We start from the raw sequence: 20,243 nt of genomic DNA, 5'->3' as shown, positions 1-20,243 counted from the left end.
CCTCTCCCTCTCCCTCTCTCTGCTTTATGGTTGTATCTTAAGATGCAAGCTCTAAGTTACTGGCCCAGTTGCATACCCTCTTGCCTGCTGCCCTACTCCCACCATGACAGCCTCTAACCCTGTAGGATTGTAAACCCCAATTTAAAATTTCTACTCTAAGTTGTCTTGGACATACTGTCTTATCACAGCAATAGAAAAGTACTAAGTATTGCAGTGAATTTCTGATGTCAATGCCAATAAAGTACCAGAAAAGACTGACATTGTATTCTTACTGAACACTTCATCAGAAGAGCCAAACTGTACAACCAAAGGGCCATGCAGGCAAGGTAAAGAGAAGAGTTTTAAAAGTTTGAAGAGACATGGGCAAGCTCAAACAAAAGGATACATTTTGCTCAACCATCAGTTGGACACAGGAGTATAGGCACCAGGAACATCCTGTTGTTGTTTTTGTATGTACACATAGTGTGTGAATAAGCAGGGTCACATAAATGTTGTTTCATGTATGTGTATATATGTAGACCAAAGGATGATCTCTGGCGGCTTCCTTGATCATTCTCTACCTTATATATTGAATAAAGATCTCTTACTTAAATCCTTCTCACTGATTCAGCTAGTTGGCAGCCAGATTGGTCCCTAGAGGTGCCCAGTCTTCACTTCCTACACCGTGGGGTCATAGGTGGACTACCACACCATCAAGAAACAGTTGGATTTATCAAATCAGCAGGTGAGAAGAGAATGATTCAAAAAAGCAAGATGGCCTCTTCTGCTTAAGAACGGCTTCCCCTAGTCTCACTGGGGCTCTTTACTCAGGTGTAAAGAAGGAATGGGATTAAGGTCCATAATGTATCTACTTTCTAAAATTAAAACAAAATCTTATTAGCGTACCCTAACCTTGTGATGGGCGTTCCAATAATAAGAATGTACAGGGGACATTTAATCCAATGCAACTTGATGGATATTTATTTTCCTTTTCTACACTTGCTTCATTTCATTCTGAAGATGGTAAGAACACCAACCCTGAAACAAACTGACAAGTCTGAATGTTTTGTATGGAATTGTTTTTCCTTGATATAAATGGTTAATAAATGTATTTATTTATTTACTAATATGTATTTATTTAGTGTGTGTTGTATGTCTACATATGTGTTTATGTGTACATACATGTATGTGGGTACCTGTAGAGGCCAGGGGATCTCTGAGAATTAGAGATACAGATAGTAGTAAACCACCTAATGTGGGTACTGGGAACACAATTCTGGAAGAGCAGCACACTTTTTCAACCACTGTGCCATCTTTCTGGCCCTGTTAATATTTTAACTTTTGTGCCTTATAGCATATGCTTCCTCTATGTGGAAGCTCTAGGCATATTCCCCAAGAAGGTTTGTTAATGTATGTTGATAGGCTCAATACTAGTGGTATTCAATCCTGAAATGGAGCATTAGCCTCTTCAAAGCGCTGTTCTGTGCAGGTCCTTTATACTCTAGGCAGGGACTCCAGATGCCTTTTGTTAATCATTGTTCTAGGAGAAAACATTTAAACTTTGCTTCATCCTCAAAGTGCAGTTGAAAATGGCAGAATTAACACTGAGAGTTTGTGTGTCTCCATCTCCACACTACTTTACCCCATAGTCAAAAAGTCATTTAACAGTAACATTTGTCTATATTATTCTAAAAATCTGATTCATTGTTGTTGTTGTTTTGTTCTGTTTTGTTTTCAAGAAAAGGTTTCTCTGTGTGGCCCTGACTGTTCTGGAACTTGCTTTGTAGGAAAAGCTCACTCAGAACTCAGAGATCTGCCTACTTCTGCCTCCAAGTGCTTGGATTAAAGACCCTTGTCACCACAACCACCTTTGAATTTATTTTAATGCTAAATTAACAGATGGATAGATTACCTTTAATGTTTAGAAAGTTGTTTGTGGCTGGCTTATTTGCATATCGAGCATTGGGTTTTTTATTTTTCTTTTTTCCTTTCTTTTTGTTTGTTTTAAGCAGTGGCATGAAAGATGAATAATCTTGATTTGAAAAAGCCACTAAAATCATATGTTCAGAGAATTTAAAAAGTAGCCAAGCTTTCATGAATTTGTATTTCATGGAGAGATAAGAAAATGTATATTTTAAAATTTTTATTGTGCACGTGTGTGTATGTATAGCTGTGGTACATGTATGTGTATATGCTATGTGTGTTTAGATGTGTGCATAGGCACATGAGCTGGTGGTTATGCAGAGGACAGTAGAGGACATCAAATGTCCTCCTCTATCACTCTCTACCTTACTCCCTGGAGATTGGATCTCTCACTAAACCTGAGCAAGGATAGTGGTCAGCAAGTCCCAACCACCCTTGTGTTTTTGCTCCTACATCATTAGTGCTATAGGCACATGTAGAGCCATACTCGGATTTTTATGAGTGCTGAGATCCAAACTCAGATCCTCATACCTGGACAGCAAGTACTCTTACCCATTGAGAGATCTGCACAGCCCCAAGCAGAGTACATGGTAGTGATACCTCTCATTCCCCAGGATAAGTGGACCAATCAATGTCACTGCAGTCTAGTGAATAAGTATGATGCTCTCTTGACTTGCTGGGCTTAATAAAGAGATCATTAGATTCTATCTCAAGATCACTAAAACTAATTGATTAACATTCCTGTTAGAAAACTAGCTTGAAAGAATATGTGGCTGATAACTTGTTTTCCCAGTGTATGAACTATTGCTTTGTCACAAGCTTTTGAACATACATCCTGAATTACACTTCTAATTCAGGAATGTGTGTAATCAATTGGCCTGCTTACATAGCCTACTGCTTTGTGATAGGTAATAAAACCTCAGCATGTGGTATTAACTCCACGCTTCCACAGGGACAGAAACCAAACTTTGTCTAGACGACAACAATAACAACAAATAATTGCCCAATTTGTTTGTTTCCCTTTGTTGTGAAGGTGTCAGGGTTTCCTCACTAAAGGTTTTCTAGCCCTCATGTTTTTCTGTTCCCCTTCAGTCACCAGAACAGTTCTCTTCAGCACAATCCGATGATGCACACGCAGTCCTAAGGATTTCTACTTTAAATTACACAGCACTTCCAAATATTAGGATGAATAAAGCAAGCATGAAAATTTATGCACCATTTGACAGACAAGACATTGGACATGCAGAAATGATCATCTTGGATATGATTAGTATCTGAGTAACGGTGTCGAGCTTTGTAATGTGAAGGGCGCTTGGAAGAAAGCTAAATGCATGAATTGTTTTCATTTATAAAAAGGAGATACAGTTGTTTAAAAAATAATTTCGTTGGTTGGTGTGTATGTATGTGTTGTGTGCTTCTCATATCTCTCTCTCTGTCTCGCTGTCTCGCTGTCTCTCTCTCTCTCTCTCTCTCTCTCTCTCTCTCTGTGTGTGTGTGTGTGTGTGTATGTGTATGTGTGTGTGCCCATCATGAAACACTTGGCCAGCTGGGTTATTTCAATACTGGAAACAAGTAAAAACAAAACAAATCCAAAGTGGCCATCTATCTGAGATAACCCAGCAGGTAAGAGTCCTTACTGTAAAATCTGAAGATCTAAATTTAGCTCTCTAAACGCCCCTGAACTTGGAAGCAGAGACCCAGGTCGACGACATTGTCCTAATAGTATTTTACATCTCTGTTTAATGAAACTGTATCGTCTCTGATTCTCACATGTGTCATAACATCTGCACCCATCATGCACATGCACACATATGTGCGAAAACACGTAAATTCATTTAGAAAATAATCAAATGTATTGCTAGTTGTAAAGGAATACAGGTATTTAGCATTTCCTCTTTCACATACACAAGTAGACTAACCTACACAGACAGACTAGCATAGATACAGAAGCATCACACATACACACACCACACACACGAACACATAAGCACAGATGCACACAGGTATACACCTATGAACATTTTGTCCCCTTACTTTGCACATGCTTCTTTCCTGGCTATCTACACAGTGTACTTCGAATGGTTTGCATCTTTTCTTTGTGATATCAAATGACCGAACGTCTAGTCACAAACTGTAAAAAAATCACAAAGTCAGATGATGGACATTGCTATTCAATTTCAATAAACAACTCTAGGTTCTTTAGTAAAAAATATGACAATCAGGCAACATGACATTTTAATCATCAATTGCATTAAACAGAGACATAAAATACCATTAGGAGTCAATCTGAAACCTTGCCAAGTCTCACCACTGGGAGTGATTAAAAACACAGTCCCTTCTTTTATTAATGGATTCTTTTTGCTATATTCAAACTATTTGAGCAAGTGAAGCTTTAGCAGTATGCTAATCCCTATGTGACTGTTACATATCTGCTTACATAATCAGATGAATATTCTTTATATATAATTGATTCAAAAATTATCTCTTTGTGCTAGATGCTTGTCAATCTAGAATAGTTCACACACTGAATATTGGTGTACATTGTCAGACTAATTTCCTCTCTTAAAAATGTCTTTTTAGTTCATTGCTTCCGCTTACCTACCTACAGCCCTGCATTAAGGTAGCTCAGCTGCTTACGATAATTCTTGCTTCTTAATAATTTGACTTCATCAGCTGAGACTGGCTTCACTGTGTATGAGTGGTATTCAATAAGATGCCACGGAGCCTGCTGAGCCCTAAAGTACCACTTTAGGGTAGGCGAGATGGCTCAGAATGTGAAAACATTTACCACATAAGTCTGAGGACATGAGTTCAAGCTCTGAAAACCTGGAAAGAATGGATTCCCAAATGTCCTCTGAAATTGACAGGTCCACCATGACATGTGTACCCACAAAGAAACACACACAGACACATGGAGAGACACAGACAGATTCAGATACACACAGAGAAACACACCAGGAGACACACAAACACACACAGAGGCACATACACACACACACACACACACACACACACACACACACACACACAGAAACAGACACAGATACATACCATTTAAAACAAAATCATGTTAATCAAATAAGAGGTCTTTCTTGTGAATAGTGTAGAATAGTGTCAATGGTATAATTTGATAATATGCACTGAACAATTTTAAGTTCTCTGTGCAGTATTGAGTTTCTTATTCATTGATGTAGCATCTTTTTTGCTTTGGTTCTGTTATTTCTCACTGTATTTTTAAATAAATAGCTGAAACATACACGGATGTTTAAAAATCCCTGACATATACATTGTCCACACTTACAAAATCAGATTAGTATGATTCCTTCTTGGACATAAGTATTTATATAAAGCATACACAAGCTTTTTCTCTAACACATGAATGTTTATACACACAAATAGCAGCTTTTACTTGTACAATTTAAAATGTTTTCTGAGGGCTAGATAGATGGCTCAGCAGTTAAGAGTACAGATAGCTCTTGCAGAGGATCTGAATTCAGTTCCCAGTACCCACATGATGGCTTACAACCATTCCTAACTCCAGTCCAGGGGATTTGATACCCTATTCTCACCTGCATGAACACTGTACACACATGGCACATATACACTCATATATATACATCAAATGATTATCAAACAATCTGTCACAGAGATCTGAGTTTGGGAGTGCTGGGGAAAAGCAGTTTATAATAAATACAATAATTGTTATGATAAAATAAATCTTAAAAACTATTTTCTTAGAAATTGGTATAAACGTAATCATTCTATTCTAAGATAACATGGAATTGGGAACCTTCTTGTTTGTTATTTGGTTTTGGTTTTTTGTTTGTTTGTTTGTCTGTATTTTGAGACAGGCTTTCTCTATATAGCCCTGGCTGTTCTGGGACTCAGAGATCCTCCTGTCTTGGGAAACCTGCTTATGGTTGATGAGAGGCTGCTTCTAAAAGTAATATGCATGACTATAAACTAATAAAGCAGTAGAGTCAGCTCTAAATTCCTTTTATCTTTCTTTTAATCTTTAAGACTATTTTATTTTTAATCATGTGTATGTGTCTATGTGGGGTTATGTGCATGTGTATATACCCATGGAATACAGAAAAGAATATCTGCATCCCTGGATCAGGAATTATGGGTGTTGTAAGTCTCTGAGGTGTGGGTGTTAGAACTGAATTTGGGTCCTCTGGAGGAGCAGTATGTGCTCTTAATCGAGGAGCCATCTCTATCAGCCTCCCTTCTAGTGAGTTTTTCAGATAGGGTCTCTCATAGCTCAGGGTAACCTGGTATTAGCTATGTAACTGAGGAAGTCCTTGAACTCCTGATCACCCTGCTTCTTCTTTTAAAGAGATAGGATCATATATGTAAGCCACCAAGCCTGGCTGACTTGCACATTTTTAAGATACTTAACGTTAACATCTCTTTCTAAAAGTAGTTGTAAGATATAAGCATGGGCGCTGTTAAAGGTGATACTTTTTCATTTCTTGTTTAATTGTTTAGATTTACATTAATAACAATTTTAAGATAATATCCATATCAAAGACTTTCTTAGAAATATTTAAATGATGGTTATTTCCTGTTCAATCTAAGGTGACAGGGTGTACATTGGCATCATGAATTTAATCAGTAACTACACATTGAAATATACTGGGGAAGACATGATACAGAACATGTACAGGTGTGTTATGCATTAGCTATGTGTTGTAGACAGAACTTGGGTAGCAAAGAGAAAAACAAGATCCACAGCCCACAACAGGCTCTCATCTGCCTTTCAGAACTGTCTACAAAATTGAGCATGATCCTGAACTTCTGGTCCTCCCACTTTTACCTCTCAGGTGCTGGGATGCCATGTTGGAGACTGAACCAAAGCAGTGACACATGATAGGCAAGTATGCAAAAGTGAGCCACATACCCTGCTGCTTAGTAGAGTCTCACATCAAGAGACTTCACCTCCCACCATCCCTTGCCTCCTCTCCCATAATAACACTGGGCCTAATTATGGCTACATCTTGTCTATTGATTCTTAAAATCCCAGCAATAAAGATTTGATTTACTTTCCATCTCCAAATTCCATCAAAGTTCAGGTCTACATGCCCCAAATCTTTACCAAACTCTGTCCATCCCTACACTGAGTGACAGACACAATTCTCTGATTTGTGTGTATGTGTGTCTAGAGATACATTTCTAAAAACAAGTATTAGATTAAAACCCAATTTAACCAGCTTCTAACAGAGAGAGACTTATAAAGTCACAAATAAATTTAAGGGAAAACATCATAACTGTAGAATGTCCAATCAAACAGTAAAAATAACTAGAAATCATCAGGACTCTATTCAATAACATATTCCAAACTAACAGACCCATGCATAGCCTAATGTCTAATAAGCCCAATGTCTAATAAGAGAGTAAAATGTGAATGCTGTGAACACTATGTAACTGTAAGTGTAGAGAGGGATAGGAAGTGGGGAAAGTGGACCAGTGGCATCTGTCTACCAAGTCCCTACTCAGGGACAATACAGCAGTAGCCACATGCTATGCTCATGGTATCTATGACTGTACCCCAAGAGCCATTATTCTCAACAGCCTCCTGTACAACCACCACTGCTCTCCTCATGGAAAACCCTATCCAATCTTAAATTACTAAAAAAGCAAATAAAGAGAGAACACACACAGAAGCCACAGATAACAGCATGACTCAAGTTAAAAGTCAGATGGAATTTACACGTGAACTTCTCACTGGCTGCTAATGTGGGTGGATGCAGTGGTGGATGAACCAAACACTCTGGCTGCTTCAGGTGGTTTATAATTAACATGGACAGGGCACAAGCCATGGTGTTCTGGTGTGAGTGAGAGCCCTCAGGTTGGCAACTGCTGAGCTACAGACATGGACACAAGGCATAGGGTCACGAGCTTGGCTCCCTCACTACCTTCGTTATCAGCACTTCCCACCTTGGGAACAAATCATGACTCATGTGGAAAATGCCACTCATTATGAACTACTGAATTTTGTCCAACGCAAGCCCAGAGGACAATATTGGATGTTTGCTCATAACAAGACACATTTCATATCCAGTGCTGAATGTGTGATTAGGAAAGTGAAAGTTAAAGCCCCTTGACCCTTCATTTTATAATGTGGTCTACATTCTACTTCTTTCTTCCCCATTTCCTTTCCACAAAACAAAATAAAACAAAAAAAACAAAACAAGTTTTAAGTGTGTTAGCAGCTCAAACTTCATTATAAATAAAATATAGATCTCTTGCTTATAACTTCTAATAGGTTTTAAAAAGCCAACAGAATATTTATTTATAATGCATCCATGTATCATTTATCCATCTCTATGTATATCACTTTCCTTTCTCTCTGTGTCTCTCTCTATGTCTCTCTGTGCCTGTAGCTGTCTGTCTGTCTGTCTGTGGTGTGTGTGGTGTGTGTGTGTGGTGTGGTGTGTGTGTGTGTATATGTGTGTGTGTGTTTGTGTGTATGTTTACAGGTCCATATTCTTCAATATGTGTGTGGCGGTCAGAGGACAATTTGTGGAAGTCAGTTTTTTTCTTGCACAGTGTAGGTTTTAGGAACTGAATTCAGTACCTCAGGTTTGGCCACAGGTGCCTTTACCCTCTGAACAATCTCACCAGACTTATCTATCAGTCTTCTGAGACATAATTTTAGTATTTAGTCCTGGTTAGCTGATACTCCCTATGGAATCCAGGCTGGCCTGGACGTCTTTCTGCTTCAGCTTCCATAGTGCTGGGGTTCCAGTCATGCACCACCATGCCTGCATCAGTTATTATTTTTTAAATCTGGGGTGACATATTTAAGATATGTTTGCAATTTGTAAATTGACTTGAGTTACTTGCTATTATTTTTTTTAATGAGATGGTTCAGCAGGTAAAGCTATGGATCACCAAGACTAATGTAATGACTTGACCTTAATCTGTGCGACCCACATGGTACAAGGAGAAAACTGACCCTACTAAAGGAGCACTATGGTGGCTGTTCATGATCGCTAATAATGAATAACAATATTTAAGATTTCCATATTTAAGAAAAGAAATCATGTAATCAATTACAGCTTCCCTAAAAATCTCCTAAATGCAGTATACAGCAAAAACAATTTCAAAATCAAGAGATCTGACTTGTACTTGAAGATAATACTATGTTATAATTTCAATTATCTTTTTTAAATTCCCAGTAAAGGTTACAGCTATGGGTCCTCTTCAGAAGCTGGCTTGAGTCATACTAATAAAAGTGGCACAGAGTAGACTGCAATTATCCCCATTGTTTCTCATAAATGGAGATGTCAGAAAGTTCAGTGACCACTCTTGAGTTCAACAGTCAATTGGTGAATGACTTTGAACTTGGAGTTTTCTGGTCATAAGGTCACCATGCTGATCTCATACTCCCTAGGGCAAGCACTGAGCACTCTCCAAGGAGGCCAGTATGCTCCATGCCTATTCCTAACGTCTGTAATCCTCACGGTGTGATAACTTAATATGTTTTATTACCAGTTCCATTATACAGACACTAGGCACAGAAAGGTGAGATGTTTCCTCAGTAGCCACAAAGTGTGCAGCTTTGCTTGGCTACTCCCTCCACAGAACAACACTCTGATTCACTACACACGCACAGTAACGGGGCTAAATGACCTCTGAGACTTTCAGTCAAATGGTCATCCCTGAAAACATATACATACGAGCAACATTATACGAGCACGTGGTACTTATATATTTAGGAACACACACACATGTAACAACAATAAAAGAAACAAGGTCATGAATTTTAAGGAGAACAAGGGGTACAGGGGAGGGTTTGAGTAAAGAAATGGAGGGAGAAATTATGTAATTATATCATAATCTAAAATAAATAACTTTGAAAAAACTAAGTCTTTGTTCTTTGGAGTATTTTTCTCTGGTCTTTTCTTGACATTGAAAAACTCACATTTTTAATATATTTTCTCATATACATGAAATAATAATAGGGACCATAAATTAATTGTGCCTTTAAAAATATATCTTCTAGGAAGGCAACATATAAAACATGAGGCTCTACTAACCAATATTTTAAAACATTGTGATTGAAACTCTTTCCCTCTACCTACTTGTAATTTAGCAGCATAAAGTATTCATTTTGTACTTGTTTTTTGAGATAGATCTCGTATGTAACCTCAGTTTCCGCTGAAGTCACTATATAGCTTAGGATGACTTTGAATTCATGATTTTTCTGCTTCTAGCTCTATAGTGTTAGGATTACAGATGTGTCCTATGTTCCATGATGTTCAGTTTAGGTAGTGCTGGGAATGGCCTTATGCATGGTAGGTAAACACTGTACTAACTAAGCAACATTCCCAGCCCCTAAACCTCAAGTCTTACTGCTAGGTCAAAAGTTCAGATTTATTCCTTTCTTTGACTGTCGTAGGCATCTTAGAAACTTAGGTGAAGGAGAAATTATTATTTTATGGTATTCTTATTTTTTTTTATAGAAACCCAAAGCTTGGAGAATAGCAGACTAATTGAATGATAAATGAAGCCCAAACTAAAATTACAGTCCTCAGAGTACAATTTTCTTCTTACAATACCGTAGATATCATCTGATGTGTGTAAGTGGAAGCACATAGATATCTTGCTGGAATAACATAGAACTATTTAAAAGTATTAAGCTTGCTAAAATGTAGACTTACCTCAATTGTAATTTAATATAAAGTATTAAAGACATAGCTTTGTTTTGACTCAATTACCACAGAGCTAAATTTCCTAGTTTGAGGTTCGGTTGTTATGACAAAAACGGACCAAAAAGCAACTTGAGAAAGAGAAGGACTTATCTGACTTAAGGTACAGTTTATCACTTAAGGAATGCTAAACAAGATGTCAAGGCGGGGAACTGAAGCAAAGACTATGGAGCAATGGTGCTTGGTGGATTACTAGCTTTATATACATAGTCTAAACCTGCCTGCCTAAGGATGGTACCACCCACAGTGGGCTGGACCCTCTGACATCATATTAACCATGAAAATGCCCCACAGATATGTTCATAGGCCAATGTGATGGAAACAGTTCTTCAATTGAGCTTTCATTCCCCCAGATGTGTCCGGTTGACAACCAAAATCAGCCATTGCAGTATAATAGTGATGCTTACTCCTATTTAATATGGGTATATTTTAGGGTATGCCTTTATCCTACAATGGACTGAAACTGTGAGACTAATTCTAGTCATACTTTTTACTAGCAACACTATGGACAATTTTCATTATAAAACTATACTTTAAAAGTATCATTACATAACCATGTAAACAAAGCTGAACAAAAATTACCTACAAGTGGAGAGCCTTTGCATTGTGTATCATGATGGGAAAGGATATGGTTCACTCAATCCACACAGTCCACTGAGCAACTCAGAACTGAAGTAGATGCCATTACTGGTCATATCTACGAAGACACAAAAGACAATGACAATATCGGTCAATAGACATCAACAATACCATTTTCACAAGAGCTCCTTCTCAAGCTGCATCAGTAACAGAAGATATAGATATTTGACAAAAAAACAAAAAACAAAAGGAAAAATATCACAGGAAGGACATTCATTTACATACCCATCTATTGCCTAATGGTATAAAGTATAGCCATGAGAACACAGGGTTTATTTAATGTGTAAAGTATGACTAAGAATTAAATTTAGTTCAGTGCTAAGTATGATTAAGAAATGGATGTAGCAGAAAATTGTTACAGTGCATCTGGGAAGACAAATTTATCAGTAAGAAATGAAACAAACCAAAAGCAAACATATCCTCTGATAACGATTTGACGTGTTCTAAGAATTATGCTAATTCTTTAATATGATATTTCATTTAGTGTTGATAATAAGGCTTCAGTGTAGATTGCCATCTTGTTTTACAAATTCCAAGGATTAGAACTTGCACCATTTAGAACATGCAAAGCATACGTCATCCTAGACTTGCTTGTGTTCTATGATCAGATAGTGTTAGTGCCAGATTTCAAGTATATCATGTAAGATGGAACAAATGACTCGTTTGCCCCTGTGGTTCTTTTAAATGTTTTATTCCTTTCTGTTTCTCAGTATAGATGTGAACAAAACTCTCACTTTAGGACAGCGCCTGGCACATATAAGTATTTGCTGAGAGAATAAAAAAATATTATGGTACCCAAAGTTTTAGGCACTAGCATGTAATTGCCAGGGTCTGAATTCATACTTTTGTCAATCTTGTAATTTACTGACCAGTGTTATCTTCTTGTCTGAACGCATACCCAAGAAAGAAAACTAGAATGAAGTATTTGAAAGAAATCATTTGAATGGAATTAAAAAATGCTACTAAACAATTACATGTTAGTTGTTTAAGTTAGTTTAATTAGAAAATTCCTTCAAAGACTGACACAGTTGAACAGTGGAATTTTACTAAGAGAAAATAACACCCTCTAGTTCTAGATCAGACAGTAGCTTGGTAATTGACTGAGACACTTTCTCTCATCTTGTGGTGCTCAGGGGAAGGACTGCATAAATGCAGGGAAAACTGAAATTATTACAGTGTATAGGACTTCCTATAGGCAATCAGGAGCTTGGAAACTATGAGCTAGGACAAGTTATTCTGGAATGAAGGGAAGTTGGCTTGGAGGCTCTAACAATTTACTTGTGAGAAAAGCAACTTGGTACTGTACAGTCTAGAGTAGGGGGACATGAAGCTCAAGCTCCCTGTAGGTTCTGCACAGCCTGTAAGTTAAGAATGGCTTTACATCTTTACATTTTTAAACAAGTCAAAGTAATTGCATAAGTTATCTTAATTTCAAATAATGTATAAAATATTATTGGGACATAGACATTTGTTTATACAAGGTCTCTGGCTTCTTTTATACTTCCCCGAGAGGACTGTGCCTTTGTGATATAATCTGACTTGCTAGTCTGAAGTGTCCATGCATGCATCCTTCAGTACCATCAGGGAATTGCCACAATCCCCAATGCTCAAGACAGTTGAAAGAGTTTCATACATCCTTAAGGGCATGCTTTACTTAAGGGAAAAGAGTGGACCATATAAGGTGGCCTAGATGAAAGAAAAGCAAGCAAAGCTAGAGGAAAGAATGCATAAAAGGTTGTGTTACATGACAGACTGAGGATACAGTTTTCTGTATCCTCTTTCCAGTTAAAAGGCATCAGACAGTTACAATAGTTGTCAGAGCACCTGTTTTGTGCTCTCAGTAAAATGTGAGAAGCTGAAGACAAGATGCTAAGGATCTGTCTTCACTTGCAGAAGTGAATTAGGCACAGATATTAGAGAAGAGGTCGAAATGGCTCCCTATCCAATTATAACTTGGCTTGAAAGAAACCCGGGCTTGAGTTGGAAAAATGTGGCCCTGAGCAAAATTTCCAGCATTTTTTTGTTTGTTTGTTTTAGAGTCCTGACAATTGACTTCACGGTGAAAACCAACTTCTAACATCTCTAGGACAGGGATATTCTGAGTATCCCCAGTGTGACTGTGCAAGAAGCACCTAGTATGTTTTTAGTCACATGATCTTCACTGGTTCTGTCCTCTTGGCTCTACCTCCATTCCATACTCTTCCTCTCTGTTGTTAATGCATCTGTTCTGCCTACTATTTGTGATTTCATTGTCAAATGTGCAGCCATCTCTCCTATACTCCATTCTTAACTTTCACCTGTGTCCTCACTGAGCCTGAGCCAATCACAAGTTTTGGTTTTGGGCATTCTCTAAGTAACTAGTAAATAGCTTTCATTTGACAAAAGCCTACTTGATTCAGAATTCTGATCCAGAAGGTATAAATATTTTGACACAGTATTTGGTGCATAAAGCATTACTATAACTCATACTAATCAAATCATATTATGGCATACAGTATTTTTTCTACCTTGGAGCTCAGGAGGTGGCACAGTCAGTACTTCCCTTAAAAGCATAGAGATTTCAGTTAGATCAAAGAATCTATGTTAAAATCCAGGAATGGTGGTGTGTAATTGTAACTGCAACACTGGGAGCACCAATAAGGCAAGATTTCTGGGGAAAGCTCTGGAGAGAGAGAGAGAGAGAGAGAGAGAGAGAGAGAGAGAGAGAGAGAGAGAGAGAGAGAGAGACTGAGAGAGAGAGAGAGAGGAGGGAGAACACATGCATATAACTACAGCATGCTAATAGGGCAGCTTACAGGACTCCCGTTCTTTCCTTTCACCATATGGGTCCGGGGAATCAAACTCAAGTCATCAGGCTTGGTGGCAAACACCTTTATACACTGAGTCATCTTCTTCACACAGTATATAGAATTCTAAAATCTAGACATTTCCAAACAACCAATTAAACTTTGTCTTACTATCACTTTAAGCTGATTTTCACAGATAATTTACTGGGTAAACAATAACTAGAAGTTGTTCTTATATTTTTCTGCGGGTCTTGATTATATTTACCACCACTTTCCCTATTTTTTCCAGATCCAAACTCTACAAATACCCATCCAACTTTGTGTTCTTTTTCTTTTGTTTTGTTTTCAAAACCCAACAAGATCATTTTGTGCTACCCAAATATTCTCAGCTGTGTGATCTTCTATTGGGATGTGGGTGACTTGTTATTTTTAAGGACAAAAGGGAGAAAGTTAACACTGTTTAATCTAAACTCTTAGCCCTATATGATGGCTTAATACTATAATAAATATGGAAGCCACATTAACAGGTCATGTATAAAAGCACAAAATATAAAATACTAAGTACAGTCTTTGCTGGACAATGGACAGACTGTGTGGCTGTGGATAAGCTGTTTTCAGTTCCTCAGGGTTCTTTTTTGAGAGAATGAAAACATAATGGAGTTCAAATGTATGCTTAAAAGAAGAAAAATTTCTTAAGTAGTTATGTTCAAGACCCTCAGTATAGCCACTCAGTTCTTCTCAGAATATGACTCACATCATTAAGAACTGTTTATTAGTCTATTTTACCAACTGCAATGGAAACATTTAGAGAGTATTACTGAAGTGAAGTTTTGTTTGAAATGTAGTCATTTAAACCACCTACTTTACTTAAAATAGACACAGTTCACCTTACAGCTTCCCACTCATTATGATGCTTACTTCCTGGAAGCAAAGGTTGAATTATGCCAACATTTTCTGTGTCATTCTAATTTCTGACTATAACAAATGCCCAAGAAGAACAAGTTATAGAGAAAAAAAGGTTTATCCTGGTACACAATTTTGTGATGTCAACCACATCTGTTTGCCCTGTTTTTATTTTATTTTATTTTATTTTATTTTATTTTATTTTATTTTTTATTATATCATGGTAGGGGAAAATGGCAGAGACAATCTGTGTCTGTGGTCAAGTGAAAAAAAGAAAGAGAATTGGTCTGAGATCTTGTTCTCCTATTCAAGGATGCTTCCTCTGTTACTCCAAGTCTTTGCACTGGATTGTGCTTCTTAAAGACTCTAGCATCCCCCAGTAATACAAGGCTTCAGAATAAGTCTTCAGCACATGGGCCTATAAGGGACACTTATGATGATTATTCATGCTATGGTACAAATGTAGAAAGTCCCCCACAGCCCTGTGTATCTGTGACACTTGGTTCTCAGCTTGTGGTGCAATTAGAGGATGCTCTGGATCTTCTAGAAATTGGGGCTTAGTTGGCAGGAAGAAGATACTGGTGTGGACCCTTGAAGATTATACATTGGTCTTCTTCTGTCTTGAGTTGTCTTTGTTCTCTGATTGGCTGAGATGTTGGCAAGTTTCTATAAGCTGGCACTGTTTCAAATAGGCGATGGTTTTGTAATGAGACCTTCTCTCATGCCTTCTCTGCCATGGCAGACTCTACCCTCTAAAGTGTGAGCCAAGATAAATCCTTCCTCAATTAAGTCACTTCTGTCAGGCATTCACTCACCCTGATGAAAAAAAAAAGCAGCTATCATGCAACACTGTATTTTATCAAGGCAAAAATGTCAATGGGATAGCCTGGAAGAGAAACTGTGACCAGTAAAGTGCTTGCCTTGCAAACCTGAGGGCCCAAGTAACTCATATAAAAAGCCCAGCATGGTATAGTCACTTATAATCATGGAGCTCTGTAGGTAAAGACAGGTAGATCCCTGGGATGCAGGAATGACACCTGAAGTAGACTTCTCGACTCTGTCAGCATGTACACATGTGTACACACACACATGAACATGTACACTAGCATATACATGAACACATGCAACTACGTATGCATGAACAAAATGTCAACATACTGTCAAGACACTTAAGTTACTACTGAAAAGGGGCAAAATATTTGATCAGAGAAGCACTGTGTTCATAGAGCCACGGAAGGTGAACCTTGTAGAGGACATCTCACTAAGCGCACATCCCAACTTCAGATGTTCTTCTGAAGAAAGTTCTGACCTACACCCCCCACAAGGTGCTAACTCATGAAGAAACTGATTTATTTTTTATTCTTATCACAGAACAAAGGCAGAGCAAACTAACAGAAGTCTGTGGAATCAAAAGCACCATGTCACAAGGAAAACATAAAAAGTGACCTTGACTGCGTGATTAGGGAGAAAGATCATCAGGAAATGGAATGGTCTCCCTGAGTGGGAGGGGTTGGCTCTTCCTCTCAGGACTACCAATACCCAGAGTCTCTCTCTTCATAGATCACCAGTTCAAGCATATCCAGGGCTTCGGATGCCAGGAAAATGGTGATTCTTGAGACATAAATTGCTAATTGGAGCTGGATTTTCTTATACAGAAAGAGTTAGATGAAAAGGTTCTTCCTTCTCTTTGTTAAGATTGTAAAAGATTATTTCATTAGAGATAGTTATTGAAGTTCTTTCCCTCTGCCATGTGGGATAGAGATTGAATTTGGATCATCAGGCTTGGCAGCAAACAGCTTTACCCACTGAGCCATCCTGCTGGCTTTTGAAATAGCTATTTTAGTACCTTGCCTGGATGGCCTCGGTGGCTAGGTAGGAAATAATAAATCAAAGCGATAGAGAGGCTTCAGGAAAATGATCCAGGAACAATGAAAGTAGGAGGCATTTCTAAGATTGTTTAAAATTGCTCCCGTGTGGGGTTATGGGTGTGTTTACACTTGTAGTGATACAGCTGTCACTTTGTGCTCGTATTTATTGGCTTTTAAACTTGAAGTGATCAGCCATACTGAAAATTAACTTCTATGAATGCTACTTCCTCTGGGCTGGCGTTCCAATGGCTGTATCCTCTCAAGTTGAAATAAGGACAGTTAAATTAACTAGACAAAAAAGTCAGTGTGCTTTTTTCATATATAACTTACAAAATAGAGCATCTCTGTAGTCTATCTGAATTTTACATCCAGCTCCAACATTATCTAATTGGGTTGAAACATCCATTTGGCAGACAGAGGACAAAGGGCTCTCTCCCGTGCATCAGAGCTGCCGAGGTGGTACAGAGGCGGTCAAGCCCTTTTGTTAAGGGCTGAGGGGAAGTTTAGCAGATGCAGACAAAAGGCCAGAAGTTTGAGCTAAGGGCCAACAAAAGAGAACAGAGGAAGTGTCTTCCGGAGCATCTGCCTTGAGGTGGGGGAAAGGACTAAAAGTCACTTTCAGACCAAGACTTATCATAGTCACTAATTGCACTGAGGATAAGAACTACTTAAATTAAAGAAAAAGATGTTTGTAAAACCTTCCTGAAAGGCATGGCCATAAGCTCATTATTTTAACTATCATGTGCTTCTGCTTTTTCTCTTTCTTCCTTCTCTTTCTCCCGCCTCTCCTCTTCTCCTTCACTCTGTTCCCAGTCCCACTTAGCAAGAACTCTGTCACAGTTCGTACTGTTCACAGGCCTTCTCATGTTCAGAACATGGGTGAGTGGTTTACATGTTCAAAGCTCTTTTTCTCACAGTATTCTAATACAATAGAATTCTCTGTATTTCACAGAAACTGGTGTTCAAAATCACATAGCCAGTGCGTAGATCAAAACTGGAATATACATGACTCATTGTTTTAAAATGAGATAATAATCCCAAGGAGAACTACATGTAAATGCAGAAGTCAGTTCAGTATAGTACGTCTTCCATCATGTAAGGGATTATTAGGACTGGAAGAGGTGGAATTTGGGAGTGATATTAAGTCACCTACCAGACCCTCCCTAAAAAATGTCTCTGAGTCTGTAAGTGGTAAAGGCCAAGTCACTTGTATGTGAACTGAGGCTGTTCCCTCCGGTGATGATATTGGTCAAACAATTAAACTCAGATTGCTCCTTTCAGATTGTAAAATTGGGCTCATTTAGGAATAGTTTGCAGCCTTTTTGTGTGAGGTTTGAAGGCATCTTATCAACAAACACAGAAGTGTTAAAATACAGTCAAAATAGAAAACAGTTCCACCACCCTAGAAACTCAACCATGTTCCTTTGTGTTAGCCCTCTCCTACCACCCTAGCCTCCAAGAAATGGCTTCTGAACTTACACTTTCCCCCAGAATGCCATGCAAATGACATCATACAGATTGAGTCCTTTTATGGTGGGCCTATCTTACTTGATGTATGAGAATAAAATTGCTACAAGCTATTGAAAGACTCTCCAGACACTCCATCCTTTGGTTTGCATGCCTCCCCTGATATAATACCATGTGGCTGTGACTGGCGCCTTTTACAGCTGGTACTAAAATCCAGAAACACAACATAGAGCCTATATTCTTCTATAAAACTTGCTGATTATCTTACATGTTGTAGATTTTGTTACACATTTTTGTACCTGACTGTCAATTTATGCAAAATTCTCCTAAAAATATCCTACCCTTCCCCATATATGCATAACTAAAGAAAAATAAGCTAAAGCCCCCCTTTTTTTTAACAAAAGGTTGATGTGTTGAAGTCAGTTTTGATCCATCATATGTTGATGTCTGCAGACAGGTGCATTCTCATGGTGAATGATGAGTAGATAGAGACAAATAAAGATAATTACCGAAGCAAAGTCACAGGTTAATTACTGATATATAAAATACATGGAATATGTGAAAGAGCTAGAACTTCATATTTTTTCATCTCTGAATTAGTACCTGGTTACCATTAAATAAAATGTATGCTTCAGTCTGGTTAACTACCTTTTCAAGCAAAGCAAGACTTGCATTTATTTCCCAGTAATGATTTCTTAATCTTTTTTTTTTTCTTGAAAGGCATCTTTTGCCAAACCATTCCATCAGACACTAGAAAAAGACATCAGTGAGTTCAGAAGTGAATGGGAGGTGATGAGGGGGTGGAACGAGTATAGATTTTTTTCTCCTTAAGCCTGAATCAGCAGAGGAATAGCCAAGTTGGGTTCTTGGACGCTTCCAGAAAAAGTATTTGATTTTTGTCTCTATCTCAAATTAAATTAATGCTCTTTTATTTCTCTCCTTCACCTCTGATTCCTTAGGATCTGCATGTTCTATTGGCTATGAAGATTACTAGGCACATTGCCAATCATGTTTCAACATCAGCTGTCTGATTGCAAAACTGATCATTGCTAGCTATAGGTAGCTGCCACATTTAGTCTGCCATCACTATGTCCTGAGCCTTCAAACAGATGGTCAGCTAAAAGTTCAGGGTGAACAGAACCAACTCAGGGCGAGAGTTCATCCCCTGTCAATGAAGCATGGCAGGGGGACTTACCAGGTCTCTCTCCGAGCCTGGCTCTTGAACAGCTGCAGGACTCAGTTCTGCCAAGCACCAGTTTGATGAGACCACAGGATCTTTCAGGGCCTGTTACTCAGAGGGCTGCCCATGGTCAATGAGACTGCAGCACAGGCTATGGTGACTTGCCATAGTCTCAGCATAAGAGAAAGATAGCAGTGATGTTAAATTGTCTGACTATGTCCTAGATGCATCCTTTGCATCTCTAAAACTCAGTAAATAACAACAGAGGATGGCCTTTATTAAAGACTCTCTATACGTCAATCATTTATACACCTTTCTTTTAAGCCGCATTTCAGCCTCATGTGGGACATTCTTTAGGGGCTGGAGGAGTTGAGCAACATGCATGAGCTCACAGGTTTCCATTCTGGGCTAAGCACTTGGCAAAACCTAGAAATACAAATTACAGATCATCATGCCCACCCTCCTACAAAGCAATCCTATAGCAGGAGAAAATATTTTTAAAAGTTTGAGTACATGACTAGGAAGCTTCTTTTCTGCTGGCTAGCTTTCATAGTACCAGAAGGTGCTAAGCAGGCTGCTCAGGGAGTCATCAGCCTTACCCTGCTGTGAACCCTGCAAGCTACAATAATAACATGCATGGCAAGATATGCCCACCGATGCAATAATGGCACATATGTTATGAGGATAATGGGCCATATTCTGCCTCAGTTTAATGCTTGTTCCATAGGAAGAAAAACATATGTCTGACATTGTAAATCTGGCCAAGAACCCATAGCTGGGA

General features: G+C 38.4%; 1 protein-coding gene across 1 annotated transcript in view; it reads right to left on the bottom strand.

Moving 5' to 3' along the window:
• Chrm3 (cholinergic receptor muscarinic 3) overlaps positions 1 to 11,235 on the bottom strand; it is a 323,683-nt gene extending 312,448 nt beyond the window's left edge. Inside the window, exon 1 of the mRNA XM_028769887.1 lies at positions 11,206 to 11,235. The gene's annotated coding sequence lies outside the window, so the exon portion shown is untranslated. The remainder of the gene's footprint in view (positions 1 to 11,205) is intronic.
• Between the last annotated feature and the right edge of the window lie 9,008 nt (positions 11,236 to 20,243).

The sequence above is a fragment of the Grammomys surdaster genome, unplaced genomic scaffold (assembly GCF_004785775.1).
Source record: "Grammomys surdaster isolate TR1022 unplaced genomic scaffold, NIH_TR_1.0 194, whole genome shotgun sequence".
In the NCBI taxonomy this organism is placed as follows: domain Eukaryota; kingdom Metazoa; phylum Chordata; class Mammalia; order Rodentia; family Muridae; genus Grammomys; species Grammomys surdaster.
The sequence above is the reverse complement of the archived record's forward strand: the minus strand, read 5'-3'. Positions and strand labels throughout refer to the sequence as shown.